The 23,944-nt window shown below is 39.9% G+C and overlaps 1 protein-coding gene and 1 pseudogene across 1 annotated transcript in view; both read left to right on the forward strand.

The window, feature by feature from the left end:
* Positions 1-23,944, forward strand: part of CUNH4orf19 (chromosome unknown C4orf19 homolog) — a 96,555-nt gene that overhangs the window by 67,039 nt on the left and 5,572 nt on the right. The window contains exon 2 of the mRNA XM_027835987.1: positions 11,068-11,117. The gene's annotated coding sequence lies outside the window, so the exon portion shown is untranslated. The remainder of the gene's footprint in view (positions 1-11,067; positions 11,118-23,944) is intronic.
* LOC114023371 lies at positions 3,532-4,668 on the forward strand (annotated as a pseudogene).

Consider the following 23,944-nt stretch of genomic DNA (forward strand, 5'->3'; position numbering starts at 1 on the left):
TTATCCTTGTCATTTCACAGTCCTTTATACAAGATTTACCCAGAGCACAGAGTGGCCTTCTTGTAGATTTCTTAACATTTCATACATGTCAGCAATGTACTTGAGCTATGCATCTCCTTGGTCATCTTATTTTATTATATTTTTAGTTCTGACAGTGACGTAGCCTTGAAATCAAGACACAAACAGAGATAGTCAAAGCAAATGTGGAGGAAGGAGAACCACACGTGAAACCCTGGTGTTAATTTACTAGTTCTTCCTCCTTTTCTCCCATATATCAAGTGAATTATTAACTCCAAAATATTTCTCAAATCTGAAATTTCCTCTTTGCTTTCATGAGCCTCCATATCACTTCAGGCTCTCATTACCATCTTCATAGATTATGACAACTGCTTCCTAACTTGTGTTCCCATCTCCAGGTCCTTGGCATCAACATTCCAGCCTTCACACTTTCCAGTTTGATCTTCTTTATACATATATCATCGCTTCTCTCCTTAATACTTTTCAATGGTCATTGTCCAATTGCCTACTGGAAAAGAAAAATCTCAAAATCTTAGCCTGGCATTCAAAGCCGCCTATAACCTGACACCATCATGCCTTTCCAGCTTCCACATGTGCTCTGTTTCAGCCAAAGTGTTCTGTTTCCTATCCTTCAAACACATCTAGTGCTAGCCACTGATGTGTTTTTGATCACACTATCCACTGTTATCTAGAGTGCCTTCCCTTCCATTTTTCAGGGCTCAGCTCAAATTCTATCTCCTTTCTAAAGCCTTCATATTAGTTCCTCCCCAGCATATTTAGAAATTGTCTTCCCATTTTCCAATATCCTATAGTCCTTTGTTCCTTTATAATTCTCTTAGACTCTTATTGTATTCTGGTGTAGTTACTATAATTTTTAATATATTGAGTATAAGCTCCATGAGAACAGAAATTAGGTCTCAATTATTTACCCCCCTCAGCACTTAACATAGTACTTGATTAATAGCTGATTTGTACTTAATAGTAGGAAGGAAAAAAGGAAAGGGAGGGAGGGAAGGAGAGAAGGACAAAGGGAGAATGAATATCCTTACTTTCATTAGAGAGTGAAAATAATAATGAAATTAACTAGTTACAGGGAACAGGCACCCTGTTGATGACTGATTAAATATATCAGTGGAAGGTTTAAGAAATCCTATAATAATACTTGTTTACTTTTAAAAATATAAATTTCTGAATTTTATTCCACATGCAAATATTTGCCTATTTAAATTTCAAGAACTGAAAGGCAGATCAATTAAATGTGACTCTTTTAAATGTTGATAATTGCATTTGAATGAGCTACTTCTTCAGGTAAATTTCATTTTTTTTCCCTAGCTCTACATAGCAGTCTTTTGGTAGTTCTATTGATATGGCATTCAGTAAATAAAAACATTTATATTACTTTATTATGTTGGTTCAGCTTTTGTTGTTCAGTCATTCAGCTGTGTCCAACTCTTCATGACCCCATCTTAGCAAAGGTACTAGAGGAGTTTGCCATTTCCTTCTCCAGTGGATTAAGGCAAACAGAAGTTAAGTGACTTGCCCAGAGTGACACAGCTAGTGAGTGTCTGAGGTTGAATTTGAACTCAAGACTTCCTAACTCCAGGTCCAGCACTCTATCCACTGAGCTACCTAGCTGCTACCTTAGCCCACCCATGAGCAATTAATAAAGTAATTTTTGGTTGTATCCATCTAGTTCCTGTGTGTCTTGAATGGTAGACTCCCACATATTTTATATGTTCTAATTTTAAATATTAATTTCTTCCTACAGAGTTTTGTTGGTAATTTGCAAAAATGCTAATGATTTGGGGGTATTTCTTTTATATTCTATAACTTTGCTGAAGTTGCTGTTTCAGTTAATTTTAGTTGACTCTTTAGGGTTCCCTAAGAAAATTATCATATCACCTGCAAAAAGTGGTCATTTTGTGTCTTCTTCACATATGCTTATTCCTTTAATTTTTTTTCTTGTCTTTTGCTATAGCTAGCATTTCTAGCACTGTATCAAATAGTAGTGGTGACAGTAGGCATCCTAGCTTAGATCTTATTGGAAAGGCCTATTATTTATTCTCATTATATATAATTCTGGCTCTTAGTTTTAGATAGCTACTGCTTACCATATTAAGGAAAGGTCCATTTATTCCTATGGTGTTTTGGGGGGTGTTTTTAACAGAAATCAGTGTTATATTTTTTCAAAAAGCTTTTTCCTTATCAATTGATACAATCCTATGTTTTTTATTGTTTTTGTTATTAATATGTTCTATCATGTATATAATTTCCTTAATGTTAAAGCAACCCTATATTCCTTGTATAAGTCCAACTTGGATATAGTATATATTTTTGATATATTGCTATAACTTCTTTGCTAATATTTTATTTAAAATTTTTTCATCTATATTCATTAGTGATATTAGTCCATAATTTTCTTTTTCTATTTTGGCTCTATCTAGTTTAGGTATTAAAACCATATTTGTATCATAAAAGAAAAGTGATAAGATCCCTTTTACAATTTTTTTAATGATATGAGTAATAGTAGAATTAATTGTTTTTTGAATATTTGAGAGAATTGGCTTATAAATACATCCGATCATCCCATTTTTTTTCTTTGAAGTTCATTTACAATTCGTTCAACTTCTATTCTGAGATTATTTAAATTATTTATTATTAATTATTTAATTATTATATCATGATATAATTATTCATGTCATAGTTAATTATTATTTAATTATTAATTGTTAATTATTTAAATTCTCTGTCATATTTTTGTTAAGTATTCAATGTATATATATGCTGAGTAATTTCACTATCTATGGTACTTTTCAGCTTAATGTAGTTTCCCTATTTGTCCCTTTTAACCAAATCTATTTTTGCTGTTACTTTGCCTGAGATCATGATCTTTAGCGTTATTCATCAGCATTTTTTAGTTCAGTTAAAGCTTAACAGATTTTTTTTCTAGCCCTTAACTTTAATTCTATGTAAATCTTTATTTATCAAGTGTGTTTCTCTTAAACACGTATTGTTGGATTCTGCTTTTTAATCCAGTCTGCCTTTCTTTTTCACTTTATGAGTGATTTCATACTATTGACATTCACAGTTATGATTATTAATTGTGTATTTCTTCTATCCTGCCCTTTCATACCTTTCCATTATTTTTGTCTGCTCCCTATTTACAAGTAAGAAAAGAGTGGTGAGACAGAAATGTGCTCAACCCCAGTGCTTTATGTGTGATGCAATCTGTCCCCCTTCTCTTGCCCTTCCAAACTCCAATCACAGGTTTTTATCTTTCTTTCCTTTTATGCCCCTCCCTGATTCTGCCTTCTCTTTTATTCCACCCTTTAACCCTCCCTATTCCTTCCAGTTTCCCTGTTAAATTGAATATTTTTCTACTCCAAACTCTTTGAGTGTGAGAGTGTTTGTGTGTGTGTGTGTGTGTGTGTGTGTGTGTTTTCTATCCTCCTTTAATTGGTTCCATTGAAAGTAATGCTCAGCTCACTTACCTCAAGTCAGTGGCAGTTGTGCATGTCCCATTGGAAATTCTTTGCTCCCAGGCTTGGGGCTCTGGGCTTCCTGCCTTAAAAGCAAAGCAGAAACACCATGGGAAAGTGAAGATCTTCCCCAAAGATGACCCCACCAAACCCACCATCTCACAGCCCTGCTGGACTATAAAGCAGGCATTATCCACATCATTCAGGAAGTAGACAAACTTGGCTAAAAGGGGAACAAGAAGGAAGTGGTCAAATTGTTTACCATTGTGAAGATACCACCCATGGTCATTGTAAAACATCATGGGCTACATGCAAACCCCTCTTGACCTTCAAAACAATCTTTGCTGAGCATATTAGTGATGAGTGTAAGAGGCAATTGTAAAAGAACAGGCACAAGTCCAAGAAGAAGGCTTTCGGGTATTGCAAGAAATGGCTGGGTGATGATGGGAAGAAAGGTTGGAGAAAGATTTCATCAGCACAAAAAAAAAAAATGCCTCCAGGTGATCCAAGTCATTGCCCATACACAGATGCACCTGCTCCCTCTGAGACAAAAGAAGTCTCACCTGATGGAGATCCAGGTAAATGAAGAGATCATGACTGAGAAATTAGACTGGGCCTGCATGAGTTGGTTGATATCTTTGGAGTGACCAAGGGCATTGATTATAAAGATGTCACCAGCTGCTGGCACACAAAGAAACTACCCTGAAAAAAAGGTCTGCATAAGATGGCCTGTGTTGAAGGTTGGCACCCTGCCCTCATGACAGTCTCTGTGGCTCAGGCTGGTCAGAAGGGATACCATCACTGCACTGAGATCAACAAAATGATCTATAAGTCATGTCTAACCAGATCAAGGATGGGAACCTGATCAAAAACAATGTATCCACTAGTTACAATCTGTCTGACAAGAAACTCTCTTGGAAGGAATTTGTCCACTATGGTAAAGTGACCAGTAACTTTATCATGCTGCAAGGCTATTATGGGACCAAGAAGCATGTCTTCACCCTATAAAAATCTGCTGGTACAGACTAAATTCCAGGCCCTGGGGAAGATTGACTTGAAATTCATCACCACCACCTCCAAATTTGGTCATGGCTGCTTCCAGACTGTGAAGAAGAAAACTTTCATGAAACCACTCAAAAAGGACCATGTTGCTAAAAAAGAAGCTTCCTAATGTTTCCAAGCCAACCTGGAGCTGATGGATTCTCAATAAATTGAATTGATTTAAAAAAAAAAAAGGAAAGAAAGGAAGAAATGTACAAATGATGCCTGTTTAACCAGCCTCTGTCTCCTTATTTGCATAGGTTTTTACTTTCACACCCTGATTATGTTATGATTTCCCTCACTTTTCCTTCCTCTTTGTTTCCTCTCCCTTCCTTTCCTTTTTGCCTTTAAGATCGTCAAAGCATAATGACAACCACTCCCAAATTGTGACCAAGCTATATTTTTCTTTGTTATGTTGTTTGCAGGTCTTTTGGAGTTATTCTCTTTTTCTGGATTTATGTCTTGGGAGTGTCTCTCTTCATAATAGACCTTTATTGTCTGTTTCTGTTTGTGTTTCCTCATTCTTCCTGCCTTATTTCCTAAATTGTGACTTTGTGTTAGGGCTAGGCTCCGTGTACTTCTAGAAGAAAACTGGGGCCTTGTATGGTCCTGGCTTATATTATTTGAGACTCTGTCACTGCAGTCTCCAGGCATGGAATTTTGCATTCTTCAAGGAACTGAGAGGCAGCTCGGTCCAGAGAAATGCAAACTTTCAGTGGGGCTTAAGCAATCTGCTGTAGTACACAGGTCACTACTTGCTCTAGTGGTCTGAGCTTTGCATGTTCTGTGATCAGAAAGATAGAACTATAGACCCAATGCTGATCTGCCCCCGTTGGTTGAATCAACAATGCCTCTTCTCTGTCAAAGTAACCAAGCATCAGGCACACCCCTGGTCTGCACCTGGTCTGCATCTGTGATCCTTTCCCAGGGTCAGAACAATGGATCTTCAGGCCTACTCCTGTTCCAGAGCTCTTCCTTTGATCATTTGGCTATATGCTGACTTTACAATCTTCAACTAGAAGAAAGACTTACTGAACTTTCTCCTCAGCTTTCCCAGTTATTATGCCATTTAGTATTCTTCTTAGATATTTGTTGCAGTAGTTGTGAAAGAACCAGGATGTCTGTTTCCTCCTACTCCACCATCTTTTCTCGTTTCCTGGAAACTTTTCCAAGGGGATAAATACTATTGATAGATAGAAATCTGCCTTCTGTGTTGTCTCTGTCTACACTCACTCCTTCAGTGACTTTGTCCAGTCAAGACTTGAGATATCACCTCTACCCTGATGGCTCCCTAAACTCTTATCTCCCTATAGCCCTGGTTTTTCACTAATATTTAAATCCCAGGTTTCCAAGTGTCCATGGAACAACTCTAATAGGATGCTCCTCCATCACCTCAAACTCAACATATCTGAAACCAAATTCATTCTCATATTCTCCTCTTCCCCTTCCTAATTATTCTCATTTTGTCAGTTGCATCACTATTCTTCTAACCTCCTAGACCAAATGTTAGAATCATCTTTGACTTTTACCTATATGTAATCCTATAAATTCTAATCTTTTTTATGTCATCTTATCACTTTTTGTTGTTATTGAACTACTCTTGAATTCATCCCCAGTCTCTCCATTCCCACTGCCGCTATACTGGTCCACATGAGCATCACCCTACATCAACAATCTCTTGAAGGCTCTCTTCTTCTAGCCTTTTCCTCCCTCCAATCCATCCCACACACTACTGCCAAATTAATCTTTGTTAAGCATCATTTTCATTGTATCATTTCTCCTGCTCAAAAAGCAGTTTGTTCTATAATACCTGCTAAGTCAAGTTTAGAGTCTCTATAATCTTCCCACATTCTTCCTCTACAGCAGTCAAGTAGAATTCTTCACTGTCCTTTATACAAGTTTATATATACATATTTTTTTTCTCATTTTGTCTTTCCTCATGCTTTTCCCCATATGCACTCTTTCTACCTATAAGAATAGGGACTGGGCCTGTGATTTCATTAATATAAAGAACTCCCAGATAAGAAAATGCTCTACTCCAATTTAGGTCAGCCTCTGCAATAACTTGAGGTCTTAGAGAGTTACCTAGAGCTTGAAAAGGTCATGACATGCCCAGCGTCATGTAAACAGTATTTGTCAGAGGTTGGACTTAAACCTAAGTCTTCCTGACTTAGAAGCTAGTTCCCTAGCTATAATATACCATGCTGCCTCTTACCTTGATACAAATATTCACCTAATGTGGCCTTTGTTGCAAACATATGTGGGCACATCCCTTTGAATGCTGATGATACCTTAGAAATGGAGATTAAAATGTGATTGTTTGGCTTAAAATATTTTAAGATAATAACACTACTTGGCTTAATGTTTTGTCTTCTGTATTAATTCCAAGAAGTATAAAAAGGTAAAATTGCATCTTATTTTCAAGTAATAGAAAAATATTTAAAGGATTATTAGAAGCAAAAAAAAAATTGCCTAAATGTCTGGATTTTAGAGAGAAATTAAAAAACTGAAACAAAAATATGTTTAACCATTTCAAGATTCTCTGATAAATCTGGATGCTCATTTAACCAGAAGACAGGTGTCTTAAGATAATAACGGTACCTGGCTTAACGTTTTATCTTCTGACTGCATTAATACCAAGTAATATAAAAAGGTAAAATTGCACCTTATTTTCAAATAATGGAAACATATTTAAAGAGTTATTAGAAGCAAAAAAAAAATTGCCCAAAGGTATGGATTTTAGAGAGAAATTTAAAACTGAGCCAAAAATATATTTAACAATTTTAAGATTGCCTGATAAATCTAGATGCTCATTTAACCAGAAGATGACTGTTTTAAGATAATAACATTACCTGACTTGATATAGGAAGCTTCATTTAAGGAATTTCTTCTACCAATGCAGATCAACAGTCCACAGAGAGCCCTCTGTTCCTATTCTTTTTTAAAAAAATTTATTTATTTTTAGTTTTCATCGTTCACTTCCACAAGACTTTGAGTTCCAAATTTTCTCCCATCTCATCCCCTCCCCCACCCCAAGATGGCATGCATTCTGAATACCCCTCCCCCTAATCTGCCCTCCCTTCTATCTGTCCCTCCCTACTCTTATCCCTTTCCCCTTCTATTTTCTGAAAGGCAGGATAGATTTCTGTACCCCATTTCCTGTATTTCTTATTTCCCAGTTGCATGTGAAAACAATTTTTTTTTAACATGTGTTTTTAAAACTTTGGGTTCCAAATTTTCTCCCTTCCTCCCTCCCCACCCACCCTCATTGAAAAGGCAAGCAACTCGATACAGGTTATACATGTGTAGTTATGCAAAACACTTCCATAGTAGTCATATTGTGGAAAAACTAACTATATTTCCCTTAATCCTATCCTGCTCCCCATTTATTCTGTTCTCTCTGTTGACCCTGTCCCTCCTCAGAAGTGTTTGCTTCTGATTACCCCCTCCCCCAATCTGCCCTCCCCTCTATCATCCCCCTGCTCTCTTATTCCCTACCCCCCTATTTTACTGTAGGGTAAAACAGATTTCCATACCCAATTGAGTGTGTATGTTATTCCCTCCTTAAGCCAAATCCTATGAGAATAAGATTCACTCATTCTCTCTCACCTTCCCCCATTTCCCCTCCACTGTAAGAGCCTTTTCTTGTCTGTTTTATGTGAGATAATTTACACCATTCTACCTCTCCCTTTCTTCTTCTCCCAGTATAATCCTCTCTCACCCCTTAATTTTATTCTCCAGATGTCACCCCTTCATCTTCAACTCACCCTGTGCCCTCTATCTATCCATATATACACATATATACATACATATATACATATAATTTTTCCCTCCAACTACCGTAATACTGACAAAGAACTCATGAGTTACAAATATCATCTTTCCATGCAGGAATATAAACAGTTCAACCTTAATAAGTCTCTTATGGTTTCTCTTTTCCTGTTTATCTCTTCATGTTCCACTTGAGTCTTATATTTGAAAGTCAAATTTTCTATTTAGCTCTGGTCTTTTCATCAAGAATGCTTGAAAGTCCTCTATTTCACTGAATGACCATTTTTTCCCCTGAAGAATTATACTCAGTTTTGCTGGGTAGGTGATTCTTGGTTGTAATCCTATCTCCTTTGCCCTCTGGAATATCATATTCCATGCCCTGCGGTCCCTTAATGTAGAAGCAGCTAAATCTGGTGTTATCGTGATTCTGTTTCCACAGTACTTAAATTGTTTCTTTCTGGCTGCTTGCAGTATTTTCTCCTTGACCTGGGAACTCTGGAATTTGGCTATAATATTCCTAGGAGTTTTCCTTTGGGGATCTCTTTCAGGAGGTGATCGGTGGATTCTTTCCATTTCTATTTTGCCCTCTGGTTCTAAAATATCAGGGCAGTTTTCCTTGATAATTTCTTGAAAGATGATGTCTAGGTTATTTTTAAATTCTCTCTGCTGGATCTATTTTCCAGGTCAGTTATTTTTCCAATGAGATATTTCAAATTGTTTTCTAATTTTTCATTCTTTTGGATTTGTTTTACAGTGCCTTGATTTCTCAAATTGTCACTAGCTTCCAATTGCTCTATTCTAATTTTTAAGGAAGTATTTTCTTCAGTAAGCTTTTGGGCTTACTTTTCCATTTGGCCAATTTTGCTCTTTAGGGTATTCTTCTCCTCATTGACTTTTTGGACCTCTTTTGCCATTTGGGTTAGGCTATTTTTTAAGGTGTTATTTTCTCCAGTATTTTTTGGGTCTTCTTTAGCAAGCTGTTGACTTGTTTTTCATGATTTTCTTGCATCACTCTCATTTCTCTTCCCAGTTTTTCCTCTACTTCTCTTACTTGTTCTCAAAATCCTTTTTGAGCTCTTCCATGGCCTGGGACTCATTCATATTTTTCTTGGAGGCTTTGGATGCAGGAGTTTTAACTTTGTTGTCTTCTTCTGGTTGTACGTTTTGATCTTCTTTGTTACCAAAAAAAGATGCTATAGTCTGACTTTTTCTGCGCCTTTATTTGCTCTTGATCTCAGCCAAATACTTGAGTTTTAAACTCTTTGTTAGGGGTCTGCTTCCAGGGTGGAGAACGTACTGTCCCAAGCTTTGGGGGTTTTGTGCAGCTCTTTTCAGAGATACTTCTAGGGACCTATAAATTTTCAGTTCTTCCAGGTTGGTATGATAAGGGGTGAGGTGTTCACTCCTTTCCTGGTCTGTGCCCTGGTCAGTGAGTGACCACAAGCACTCTTTTCTGCCTTGGAACTGTGAGGAGAATTTCCTCTCCACAGCCACTATAAGCTCCACCAACACCAGCATTCCTCCTCGCCCCAGGACCACCACCCAGAACTGTGACCCAGATCCAAGCACGGGTAAAACAAGAGAACCTTGCACCAGCAGAGAGATCCCTGCAATCCTTCTCTGATCAGCCACCCGATTTCCCCTCAATCTGTAGGCTGGAAGCTCCAGAAGCAGCTGCCACCCAGGGGGTCACACTTGGGGAGTGGGGCTGGGACTGACATTCTGTCTCTCACCACAATCACAGACTTTTCCCACTGACCTTCTAAGTTGTCTTTGGAGTTCATGGGTTGAGAGGTCTGGAAACTAACACAGCTGCCTGTGATTTTGCCTGTGCGCCCACACTGAACTGCACTCCTCTCCCCGCCCGGCTCAATATACCTTTCTGATCAATCATCCAGGTTGTCTTGGGCTGGAAATTTGTTTCACTCTGTTATTTTGTGAGTTCTGCTGCTTTAGAATTTGTTCAGAGCCATTTTTTACAGGTATTTGGAGGGGTTTGGGGGAGAGCTCAAGTGAGTCTTTGCTTTTATTCTGCCATCTTCCCCTGTTCTTATTCTTAAAGACCGGCCTAGAGCACTGGGAGATTAAGGGACTTGACTAGGGTTATGCAGTCAGTATGTGTCAAAGACAGGACTTAAATCCATCTTCATGGCTCCCAGGTCAGTTCTCTGTCCAGAAAAACATGCTGTCTCTGAACCCAATTTAAGCTTTTCTTGATGACTCAGGCCTATCTATATCCATCCTTTCCTTGCCTTAATCCACTTTCATTTCTGCATCCACTATAAAAGTTGAGGACCTCATTACCTATGATCCATATTCTTTCTCTCCACTTCAATGCATCCTACATACTACAGCATAAGTTCTGTCAGGCCATGAAAAGACACTGAGTACAGATCTAGTGATGAACTGTGTATCCTCCAAGGACCATCCTTACTAAGTTTGGAGAAGCAGTTTTGGGGATGTGTTCCAGATGATTGAGACTGCAGAATGCGACCTCTGAGTAAGTCAGGTGTCCTGGCACCATCCTTAGACAATAAAAGAGTTTTGTGGTTGCTGTGGATACTTATTACCTATTATCACGTGCTTTCTTCCCATGGCCATCTCTAGACATTGCATAATTTCAGGAGGAGCAGGGCTATGAAAAACAAACAATCTCCTTCCCCAGGCTCTTTGATTTTTCATGTTCTTAGGCATATACTGTAAGTATAGAAAGGTAGCAACTCAAAAACATGATATCTAACCTTTTTTTTTTTAACAGGAAGGGAAATTAAACTTTACAAGACAACTAATGGACAATCCTCCCCACAGGTAAGCTGTTTCATTTCCCTTTTGTGTGGTTTGAAAGAGAAGACCCACTTTTCAATTTACCACTAAATATATTATGTTATGTTATGTTAATCATATTATATAGCATTCAATCTGAAAGGAACCTTTGAGATCATTTAATCCAACCTGTTCATTCTATAGGTGTGACAATTGAGGTCACAGGGAGACCGGGTTAGCCTCAAAACACAGTTGGTTAGGGGCAGCTAGGTGGCACAGTGGATAGAGCTCTGGTCCTGAAGTCAGCAGGACCTGAGTTCAAATCCGCCCTCAGACCATACACTTGACACTTACTAGCTGTGTGACCCTGGGCAAGTCACTTAACTCCAATTGCCAACAACAACAACAACAAAAGAAAAAAAAGTTAGTTGCAGATAATATAGCTGAGATTATAGGATTATAGATTTAGACCTGAAAGGGACATTAGAGATCATCTAGTCCCACCTTATTTTGCAAAAATGGCCTCTGGTGCTCAAAGAACTTAAGTGATGCACCCCAAATCACAGCCGTAAGAGGCAGAGGCAGGCTTTGAATTCAGGTGCTCTGACTCCAAATCCAGTTCTTTGGAGAGAGATGCTGTGTTCATTCCTCTGTGCATGTGCAGAATTTATTACCTTCAATGTAACTCTGATTACATGACACAAGACAGTCCTAAAAATCTATTTCTCCTTTTTTATTTGGGTTTTAGTTGTTGTTGAGTGTTTCAGTCTCGTCCACCTCTTCGTGACCACATTTGGGTTCTCCGCAAACGCACTAGAGTGGTTTGCCATTTCCTTTTCTAGCTCATTTGACAGATGAAGAAACTGAGGCAAACAGGGTTGAGACATTTGCCTAGGGTCACACAGCTGGTAAGTGTCTGAGGCCAGATTTGAACTCAGGTCTTCCTAACACCAGGCCTAGTGCTCTATCCACTGTACCATCTAACTGCCCCTTGGGTTTTAGTGTAACCATATTATTCTCCTGTAGTTGCTGTGATTCTGTCAAAACCTTCTCAAACAGATGTGACAAAACATATCCCAGCCAAAGTTTCTTCACCACTTGAGTATTTCTTCCTTGGCAATGCCCAGGGGATTAGGAGCTTTTCTTTGCATGACTGCATGATCACATTGCATTTTTCTTGGGCCATCCATTCTACATAGTTTCAATCGATTTATAAGTCCCTTGAGGACAGAGATTGAGTTCTCAGAGGCAGGATCCCTGAGGCATTTGGCAGCATTGCCCCATTTAGAATGAGTGCCCAGACCCTGGGCACTCCCCCTCTTGTTTCCTAGTTATTTGCATTTCTACATTGCCTGTAACTATTTCTGAAGTCACAAGTACAGAATTGCTATATACAATCCTACGTGTTTCGTACTTCTTTGCACCCGCCCCAGTATCTAACACAGTGCCTTACACATGGTAGGAATTCAATAAATATTTCTGGATGATGCTGAAACATACTCAGTCAGCCATTTAAAGTGGAGGAAGTCATGGGTTATAAACGATACAAGTCACCTAATTCAACAACATATTAAGTGTCTACTGTTCAAGTAAGCTATAATTCAACAAGTCAAGTCAGCTAGCATTTACTATTTGCCAGGCATTGTGCTAATCACTGGGGTTACAAAAAAAAAAGCAAAAAATAGTCCCTGCTGTCAAGGAGCTTACAATGTAGTGGGAGAGACACAATGCAAACAACTATGTACGTGCAAGATGTGTACAGGATGAATTCCAGGTAGACTCAAAGGGAAAGGAATTAAAATTAAAGAGGACTGGGAAAGGTTTCTTGCAGAAAGTAAGACTTTACTTGAGACTTGAAGGAAGCTAAAAGGCAGAGATGAAGAGGAAGAGAGTTCCAGGGACGGAGGGCAGGCAGTGAAAATGCTTGATGTTGGTAGACAAGAGTGCCACATGTGAAGAGCAGCAAGGAGGTCAGTCTCGTTTACTAAATGATAACTAGATTCAAAGCACTGTGCTAGGCATTGTGGTTACAAGGACCAAAAAAAAAATGCTCTTTCCTTCAAGGAGATTATGTTTTACTCTCTGCAAAGCTTTGAGCTAGGTACTTATAATTTACTATTATATACTTCTACAACAGTTTCCAGTATCACTTCCCAGTTCACCTTTCTAAATTAGAGTGTGAGCTCAATGCAAGAGAAGAGAAGAGGAGAGGAAGTCTTCTCTTTCTAGGCCCAAAGCCCACCTTTTTATTCCAGATTTCTCTTCAAAGCTGCTCTGAAGTGGTAGTTTCCCATCGTTCTGCCCACAGTCTAGCCCTGAATCAAGCTCTCCCTCTTCTGGGCTTATAGCTTCTGGGTCAGCTTCCTTGAACTGCCCCTACTCTAAAAAATCTTGGTCAGCACACAGAATCATAGCTTGAGAACTGGAAGGTTTTGTTTTTTTTTTTCCCTAGAAGTCATCTAATGTACTCTGCTCATTTTCTAGAGGCAGGGATTTGAGGCCCCAGGAGATTAAGTGATGATCCTGGATAACTGTTCTGTTCTTAAAGATAAACAGGAAGGTGGATTCTAACGTCTGGCCAGTTCCCTACTGGATTAGATAGTGGGATGGTTGGTCAGTTGGTCATTCAATACAATAAGTATTTATTAAACACTTTCTATGTACCAGACACTCTGCTAAACTCTTTGAATAGAAAGAAAGGCAATAACAGAGTCCCTGCCCTCAAAATGCTCACATTCTAATGGAGGAGATAATATGGAAATAACTATGTGCATACAAAATGTAAGTAGTTGATGGAGGATAATCTCCAAAGGTAAAGCTGTCTTTATTTAAAACCCTAGGGATATCCACTAACATCCCATTTTTTCCTTTGTGGGATTTAGTCACAATGGCTACTTACAACCCCCTTATCTATATCATCTAATTATTATTTTCCTTATATTCTTTATAGACTGTAAGCCCCTCGGGGTAAATTATTTTAATTCTCTTGCACAAAAATCCATGGCATATTTTGAAAACTATTGACATTCAGCTCCCTGAAAGGTTTCCTGATGTCATTTATGGCTTTTAAATTTTTTTTATCTTTGAATGAATGAATTAAAAAGTTTATTAAGAGTTTACTGTGTACAAAACACTGGGCTAAATTCTGGGGATACAAATAGACAAGTAAGACAGCCCCTATTCTCAAGGACTTTCACTTTCTAATGGGAGAGACAATACATATAGAAGGTTTCTGTTGCGGGTGAGATTGCAAAAGGTCTTATGGTCCTTAGGGTGCAGCAGCAGCAGCAAATGGTCATGCCTGTTCTTTAATGTCATTTTTACTGGTAAAATCATGTCATTTTGTGGTGCTTTAATCATTGATTGGACTTGGATGGCAAGAATTTTCTTTCCTGGATTTTTAGTAGCTGTGTGTGGGGGAGTAGGGTAAGGGGATGGGAAGATGAGAAGTGGTCTGCGAGGTGCTGTCATTCCTGTGGCTGTTGAGTTTACCTGCTAATCAGGAGCAGTCGGGCAGCAGTTGGTTGTGGTCATAGTGGGGAAGGTAGGCCCTTTCTCCAAAATGATGGCTTTTCTCAGTGAAGCCAGGATTGGAAGCAGGGCCAAGGGTTTAGAGGGCACTGTTTTTCTCGGTCTTGGATTCAAGCTATTGGAGTATCTCCAAATCAGAGAGGAGTGGGTGGTCGAGATGGTGGTGGTCTTTTGACTTTCAGGGCACATGCCACCTCCTTTCTCTCCTGTAGGGTGCTTCACTGCTTTAGCTAGGCTGGCTTGCCTGCCCTGTAGGTGGCAATTGGGCTGTTGTTGATGGGGACGGCTGACCCCTTCTACACAAGAGTTGCTTCCTTGATAATGACTGAGTAAATGAAGCAGAAGTGGCCTGAGGGTCCTTGCCACCCTCCTCTACCCATTTCCTTTGTCTTATCTGCCAATCAGTGGCAGTTGGTGGAGAAGGGCAAATTAACCCCTTCTCCATATATGATTGCTCCTTCTCAGTCTTCTTTGCTGGATCTTTATCCAAGTCATACCCAATAAAGATGGGTCTTCCTCAGGGTCTGTCCTGAGCCCCCTCTGCTTCTCCTTCTAGATTATTTAACTTGTTTATTTCATCATCTCCCAAGTAGGAGAACCTAGACAAAATAGTGTCATGGAAACAGAGAGAGAAAAAATTACCAAGGGGCAGAGGAGTATCAAAAACTACAGATAGGTCAAGAAAGATGAGGATTTTTAAAAGGCCATTAGATTTGGCATTTAAAAGATCCTTGGTAACTTTGGAGAGGGTAGTTTTGACTGAATGGTGCCACTCTCAAGGCTCTTGAGATCAGGCTCCTGGACTGACTCCATCAGCATCTGAAGGGAAATGAGAATCGAGGTGGTGGTGGTGGTGGTTTGGCTTGACTGGCTCATGCTACTTCTGTCTCTCCCTCAGGATGCCTTGCTGCTTCAGCAGAAGACAAAATGAACAAGGCTAATAGCCTCAAATTTCACCTTATGAAAGAAAGGAGGGAGCAATCTGCCATCTCCTTCCCCGCTACACTCACCCCCATCCAGGCCTTTTTACATCCAAATAAGACTAAGTGACCTAGGCTGTACCTTTGGAAAGATATGAAGCAGCAATAATAAAGAAAATGGTGGCCAGTGGGAGTCTTATCATGGCCTGGCAGTAATTCCTCCTGAGCCATTCACCAGGAATAGAAAAGGGAAAAGGCAAAGCTGGGCATAATCAGGGCTGCTCTGCTGAAGGTGAAGAAATTTAGAGTGCTCTGAAAGGTGGAAATGATTGAACTTAGCACCTATGTAACACAAAAAAATAAGTTAAAATAGGAAGTTACTAGATGGGCCTCCTGCTCGCAGGTGCTACACCCTGATGAGCTCCTTCCTAACCCAGCCACACCCTGCCCCCCACTCTGTTGTCCCCCAGCTCCACCCCCCCCCAGCAGGGTCTGTGTCTCTCTCCAACCAGCAGTGCACTGATGGGTCTCCCCATAGAAGGCCATCTATCTCAAGATCATCCGTCCCTAAAACAAATTCTTCCCTTAAGAGCCACAACTGGACATCAGGACGATAGGGAGAGGAAGCCTGGGAAGGGAAAATAGGGGGATGTGGCCACAGGCCAATGAGGCTAGGAAACTTAGGAAAGGCAAAAGCTTTCTGGTATAGACATCCAGTCGCCTCCTCTTTTCCCTCTTTGCTGTGTAGAAAATATATTCTCTCAGTTATGTCCTACTATTGATTCCCATTTATTATGGTTTTCCTCCCAAGGCCATTTACAAAGAAATTAACTGTGCTGCCATCTGGTGGGTGGAGAGGGAAAGCTGTCCAAAGAAAGCAGCTGCCTGAAAGACTAATTTTCTTCTAGTGAATTTTACACTAGTGAATTTTGCATATAGATTATGTGAAGAACCTTTATTGTAAGAAAGGCTTCCTTTCTGGGATCCACAGGCAAACTCCCCAAGCAGGTTTCATAAGGTCATAAGATTTAGAATTGGAGAAGACTTTAGAGAAACTTAGGCCTAGAGAGAAGTAACTTGGCCAAGGTCACAGAGATCATAAATGGCAGAGCCAAGATTCGAACCCAGGTCCCCCAGACTCCAAAACTAGCCCTCCTTCCCTTACACCAGGATATCTATCCCTGTCTTCCATAGGACTGGATGTCCCACTTTCTGGTTACATGAATGAAATACCTGTTGAAGAAGGTTTGTCAATTCAACTCAACAAATATTTATTAAGAACTTATTGCATGCAAGGCACTCTGTTGAGTGACTCAAGGGATTTTGTCCATGGCACTTCCTTTTTCTGATAGGTGGAAAAACACAGTCCTGCTGATGGCATCTATCTACCTACCTAATAAAGATGACTTCTTTTTTATCATTTCACAAAGCTACTGAAACATGATATGTTTCTCTTCTGTACAATCTTGACCCAGTGAAAAGTATGCTAGATTTGGAGTCAGAGAGCCTGGTTTCAAATCTTGAAAACTTCACTTCTGTAAACCTCAGTTTCCTTATACATAAATTTAAAGGATTGGACCAGATGGCTTGTGGGATCCCTTTTAGCTCTAAATCCATGATTCAGTGACGAGGTGACCTGGGAGGACCTTTCCAGATTTAAATCTGTGGTCGAGCCCAAGATCCTAAGGTATCCAGTGTTGATGGTCTGCATCAATGGAAGAAGGATCCACACATATTAAATCACAGATATGTGAAATGTTGATTAGGACCATGGTGCTCTACTTTCATAATGTTGAAGAAATAGACCACAGTAGAGCCCTCATGAAGCTGAAACAAAGTATTAGCCCATTAGTGTTGAGATAAGCTTATGAACAGGAGAGCAAGTGACCACCTATATATTGTGTGGGTTTGAGGGTAATGGACGTCACTCTATTCCTCCCTGCCCCTTTCCTCAAAATCAACTCTGTCGTGGTAAAGATTTCTTCTTCCAGCTCGTTAAGGCTTTTCATCTTCAAGATCTTCCATTAAAGTGAAAATGTCATTAGGAGGAGTTGTACCATACGCAGAAGATTTCCAGCTAGTAGATACTGAAGCCTCACATGGTAGATTGCTTTTTATTTTATTTTTCAGCTAAGCATTAATTTTTTCTCTTCCATACCTCCTCCATTTAAAAAAAAATAAAATAAAATCTCTTGTAACAAATATGCATAATCAAACAAAACAATGTCTCACATTGGCCATGCCCAAAATGTCTCATTCTGCATCTTCAATCCATAATATCTTTGTTAGGAGCTAAATAGCATAATTATCATGTGTCCTCTGGAATCCCAGTGAGTCATTGCATTGATTAAAGATAGTAAGACTTTTAAAGTTGTTGTTACTGCACAAATAGTTTTCCTGATTCTTCTCACTTCACTGTGCGTCAGTTCATTCAAGTCTTCCCAGGTTTCTCTGAGCCCATTCCTTTCATCATTTCTTATGGCACAATAGAATTCCATCTATACTCATATGCTGTTCAGCTCTTCCTCAAATGAGTTTCCAGTTGTTTGCCACTTCAGAGAGAGATGCCGTGCATATTTTTGTACAAATGGGCCCTCTTCCTCTTTCCTTCATCTTTTGAAGTATAGGCCCACCTGGGCTTGTTTCTACCACAATTCCACTGCACCTCCTTGCTGAGTTTTGTCAGGATTCATAGCAGAGAGGTGACCTCAGTCTCCATGTATTCCATAAAAGGAATCCCCACTGTCCACAAAAGAAATCACTACGTCCACTCACCAAGCCTCAAGGACTTTCCTGTCAGCGATATCACCATTCCCATCCCTTATCCCCACATTTAAGGGGAATAAAGTAGCACCTCTTCTCAAGCGCGCACATACACCCACACATACACACATATGTTACCATAATATACACAAAGTGCTTCGCAAACCTTAAAGTGCCAGATAAGTATATAAATGTCAGTTATCATTATTATTATTATTTATTATATTGGGAAGAAGTGTAGTATAGGGCTGGTTTTGGAATAGAAAAAAGAAACAGGTTCAAATTGGGGCTCTACCTCTTTTACTACTGGTGCTACCTTGGACAAGTCACTTCTTCTTTTTGGGTCTCAGTTTCCTCTTTTGTAAAATAAGGTTTGGATTGAATGACCACAAAGACCCCTTCTAGCTCCAAATCTATGGTCCTGTGAACCTATGTGTTGTCACAGCCTAATGAAAACTAGACCCTGAGGTCCCAAGACTAAGAATGGAGTCCATAATGATAAGAGAAAAGGGGAAGTGAGAAAAGACCAAAGCAGATGTCTCCTACTTCACATTTTGCCTGAGGCCAGACCTCATTAAGACACTTTTTTTCCTCATGGTGATTATATGGTAAAAAAAACTTTCCAGGCAAGAACTCTCTTCCTAGGTAACTAGATGTGGCAGATAGCAGACTTCTTTCAATGGACCCGGGGTCTCCTTAGTGTACACTCCCTTCTGGGGAGCCCTTCAGAGCCTGTCCACGCCTGCCAACTTTGTGTGGCTCCTGACTTATCACGCCTTCACTCTCCCACAGGGTCTCCACCCAACCTCCAAGATCTTGATACAGTGCCTGGATACCGCTGGAGCACACAGGCCATCCTATCAGTTTTCTCTCACATGATCGGCCGGACTTTTTTCCCCAGTCACACATCTCTCTGATTACATCTTTTTTGCCACTTCCCTTGCACAATTCCTCATTTGTAATGGGCCGCAGAGCCTGCTCACACCCACCATGCACCTCTCCATTGTCCTCTGGGTGACCCTTGCAAGACCGTGGCATTTCATGACTCTCAACCGTACAGAGTCACAGAAAGAATATTGTTGTTAAAAAAAGACGGGCCTTTGTTTCAAGAAGAAGCTTGGGGGGGGGGGGGTGTCATAAAAAACACTGCATAATTTCCCCAGATCAATCAAGCCCTCTCTCCTTCTCCTGTTCAACTCACGGGCCCACATTGGGAAGGCACTTAATACACATTATTTGTGGATGACAAGATCAAAACACAACCATCAGGTTACTCCCATTTCTTCACCTCAGATATTAAAGTGAACTTTATCAGTTTCGTATCAGAAGTGCTAAGGAAAAAAATACTGCAAAGATTATTTGTGCCCAATAACAATGTTGTTGTAGGCTTAAGAAATCTGTAGTAAAGGAGCAGCTAGGTGGTACAGTGGCTAGAGCACTGGCCTTGGAGTCAGGAGGACCTAAGTTCAAATCTAGTCTCAGACCCTTGAGTCTTACTAGCTGCATGACCCTTGGCAAGTCACTTAACCTGATTGTCTCCACATCCAAAAGAAATTTTGCACCGAACAGAGCACTGTTCTCATATCAAAGTTCCTGGGTTAAAATCCTACCTCCACCACTAACCCTGTGTGATATTGAGCAAATCATGGTAAAAGGAATGGATTGAACAATAGCCTCTAGGCCCCTTCCAGATCTAAGATTATAAGCCATCCTGTCTCTTCCCAGCCCTGCCTCTGCTATGGATTCTGCATGTGAACTCTCGTCTCTCCATTTCATAGGCTCATAGGACTTAAGAGCCAGCAGTTTGCCTTTGGGGATAGAAAATCTTAACTATAAAAATGTTTGAGTACTAAGGAAGCATTTTTAAAATTAATTTTATTAATTAATTTTAATTAAAATGTATTAATTCCAGAGAATGTCTGAGCTTACTACACAAAAGGTGTTCACCAAACGCTTGTCCACTGTTGGACATTTTAATTTATTGTTAAATCCCACCCTATCTGTGTCTTTCAGACATTAGCAGGTTGGCTTCCTTAAAACAAAGAGTCTGAACTTTAGTATTGAATTCCTTTGTCTGAAAAACTTGGCCCACAAACACAAATCAGCTCCCAACAGCATTTAACAATTCTTCCTAAAAGAAGATGGGCAATGCGCTCTCTCTCTCTCTCTCTCTCTTTCTCTTTCTCTCTCTCTCTATCTCTCTGCATCCTTCCCTCCCTCTCTCTATCTAGGCACATTTCTGTCCTTGAGTGCAATTTCTTTTTCTTTCTTTCTACTTGCCAACGTAGCTGACATTTGACCAAGAACAAGATTAAACTCTAGGCTAGAACCTAAAATGAGATTTTTTTTTTCCTGCCTTCTCCTTTCATGTTTCTGGCATGCACAGAAAACTCAGAAGAAACCAAGGTGTTTTCTGAACTCCTCTAGTTAGTCATTTCTCTGTCCTTTCCTACCGGGAAAAGCATTTGCTCGAAGGGAAACTAAATAAATAAAACAACAGAGATGACCTGCTGATAGATGTCTGGCATCATCAGCCCTTGCTAAGGCTAGGGAGGAACAAAGCCATCTCCTGCTACTCTCACTTTGGAAAAGAAAGGTCAACTGCTGGATAAGTTGCCATCCTTCATACCTTCCATTGTGTCTTCTCAGTGTGTGCTCAGCCATGTGCAGTTCAATTGAGTTCAACAAACAAACGTTTAAGTCCCTACTAAGTGCCTACCGTGCTTGCACTCCCAGGTTCCCACAATCATCTTCAGTGCCACAAAACAGGTTTCTCTTCTATCCATGAGTAAATGCCAATGCATGAGCATTGTTGTCTTAAAACTCACGACCATTTAGCCTCCACATATAACCCAGAGCAGACTTCATCCATCAAAAACAGGAATAAAGCAGAAAGAGCCAGAAATAGGTGAACGCATTCATTCTGATGGTATTTGCTTTTCTCTTGTGTAAACCAGGTGATGATTGAGAGGGATTTGCTCTTTGCCTCACTCCTTGTTGCTTTTTATAATCCAAAGGGAGAGAAAATTCAGGGTGCCTGACTACAGATTGTCACCTTTCAGCTAGCTGTGAAAAGAAATCTGAAACTACACATTTTACTCTCTCCAAGTGCATTTTATTCTCCCAAGTTCAAAAACTATCAGGTGTAGGCTTCTTGTTTTCAAGCCATACGTTGGGCATCCAATAATATTCATTTGGTGCAAATATATTTAGCATCTACTATATATATAGTATACTTTAATGAGGAGACTTTAGCACAGGCCATATAAAAGTTGCCTCTGTATGCAATGCCCTATGGCCAAAACTAGCTTTTTCTCTTTGGATTTAGAAATGAAAACAATACCTGGTGAAAAAAAAAGTAGATGTGGAAATAGAGCAGAAGTAGATTTGAATTTGTGTGACCTAAAGATGAAAGTATCTCAGGAAGGGTTACTAAGCAGAAATTAATGTAGATACTAGCCCTGCATGGGGCTAAATATAAATAAATACATGAGTCATTACCTGTTCAGGAGCAGGTCACACAACCTTGGACATTAGAGCCAGTTTTATTGAGAGATGGAATGTAGGCTGGGGAAGGGGAGAAAGGAGGTTTGGGGAGAAAAAACACAGGCAAGCTGAAAACCAGCACAGAGCTTCAACTCCCAGGAGTCCAGAGATCTACGGCAACATCCCCATCAGGTAGGGAGCTAAATCTTTAAGGAAACCAACTCAGATAGAATAGAAGTGGAAAGGAAAGTGACCAGAAAAATTAATCATGCCAGAAACATAGTGCAGAGGGCACTCACTGAACCAACCAAGCAGCTTTTCAGAAGTATAGCTTTGGAGGAAAACCATAATTCTTGTCCCCTTCCTCTGAGGCTGTTTACCTGAAAAGAGAAAAGGAGGATATGGAAATTCAACCACAGGAAGGAGTTCGAGGAGTCCCCTGGGTTGGATGCCGAAGTTCAGAGGTAGGGAAGTCAATCGCTATTTCATTCCCATGCAGATTCTGACCCCTGGTCATGCATGACTCCTGAGCAGAGCCTCCCAGAGCCAGCGCGGCGTTTGCTCCCAACTCTTGCCCTCCTTTTCTTTGAGGCTCTTGGAAGTTGTCCTTCCAGTAAGGATGCTAGGCTTTTTCTTTTACAAAGAAAACCATCTGTTATCATACAAGTGAAGCTACCCCACTTCTTGTAGTTACCATGAGTGTTTTTAAAGGAAAGATTCTACCTACCCCAGAGATACAGCCAGGGTAAAAGAAGGACAAAGTAGGAATGAAAAGGAGCAGGGCTGGCACTGAGAAGGGATTTTCCACAGTATTTCATCTCAACCATGACTATCTAGCAACTGATCTGTGAATAAGTAGGAGCAGATGGTCAAAAGGTGGGAAGCAGGGGCTAGGAGGAAATTGATTTGGAAATGAGGTAATGTATGTAAGGACTGCTTTAAGCAAACATAAAGCCCTATGCCTAGATGCCTATTCCAACCCAGTGACATCTCCCTAACCTGAGATTCTATCATACGTATTGTCTAATTCCGTAAGTTTTGGTTTTGTATTGTTAGTTGTGTGTTTGTGTGTGCGTGTGCATGACCCAACTCTTGGGAGACACACTTAAAGTCATGGACTTCATTCTGTACTTTACTACCTTCCCTATCTCTCACACTTCCCCCCACCATTATCATAGCTAGCCCAGAGCCTTATGCGAATTGACACTTTATAAAAAAAAGTTGATGAAGTAATTGATTAGCAAAACTGAGGTCTTATTACATGGAATTATAATTCTTAAGGCATAATCATTGAATTATGAATTAGCCAAGCCATTAGATTCTCTTTCTTCCATTTCCTAGATTTGGACGATTTTATAATGGTAGCTCTGCCAGAGAATGAGTTGGAGGCAAAGAGAGGACACAAAAACCAGTACATTTCTCCACCCAAAAGGGTTTAAAGTAATAGCTAATGTATGGTTTGGGTATTATCCCTGGACTTTATTTATTCCTGAGATTCCTTTCCCTTATAACCATAGACAGTGTGATTTGTTTGTTTTTAAAATATCTGGTCCCTTTCTTTATGGATAGAGTGGTGGAGCATTCTGGGAAATATGTCTTTGACATTGAGAAAGGGAAGAAAAGAGTCTGAGAATAGTACAGTTAGCACTTGGGACCATAGGATCATAGATTTCTAGTCAGAAGGAACCTTAAAATCCAACTTCTTCATTTTATAGGTGAGGAAATCAAAGCTCAAGGAAGTCAGATGATTTGTTCAAGGTCACATGGGTAGAAGGTACCAAAGCTACAGTTCAAACTCAGGTCCTCTGAATCTAAATTCAATCCTCTTTTCTCTATGCCATGTAGGTTTTTGAGTAATAAAGACTAAAAGGAGGAAAATTGTTTAAATAGGGCCAGCTCAAAGAAAGCTGACCAAGAGAATGTGTGCCCAGCAAAAAGAAAGCCAAATTGAAGGTAATTCTGTGAGTAGATTCAGGAAAGCTACTAAGCTAGAGATGCTTTGAGGCCAGAAGTTTCGATCTGGAACTGAAGGGTTGACTTTGGGGTCAACCTCTGTAGACAGAGAGAACCTCTCTTTTTCAGTCCAGTAGAGTGCTGAATGAGATGGCATTGACTTTGGGGTGTTGATTAGAAGGCTAAACTAGGAAGAGGAATTGAAAACAATTGCAAAAG

This window comes from Vombatus ursinus, unplaced genomic scaffold, assembly GCF_900497805.2.
Source record: "Vombatus ursinus unplaced genomic scaffold, bare-nosed wombat genome assembly UNPS02014818.1, whole genome shotgun sequence".
Classification (NCBI taxonomy): Eukaryota; Metazoa; Chordata; class Mammalia; order Diprotodontia; family Vombatidae; genus Vombatus; species Vombatus ursinus.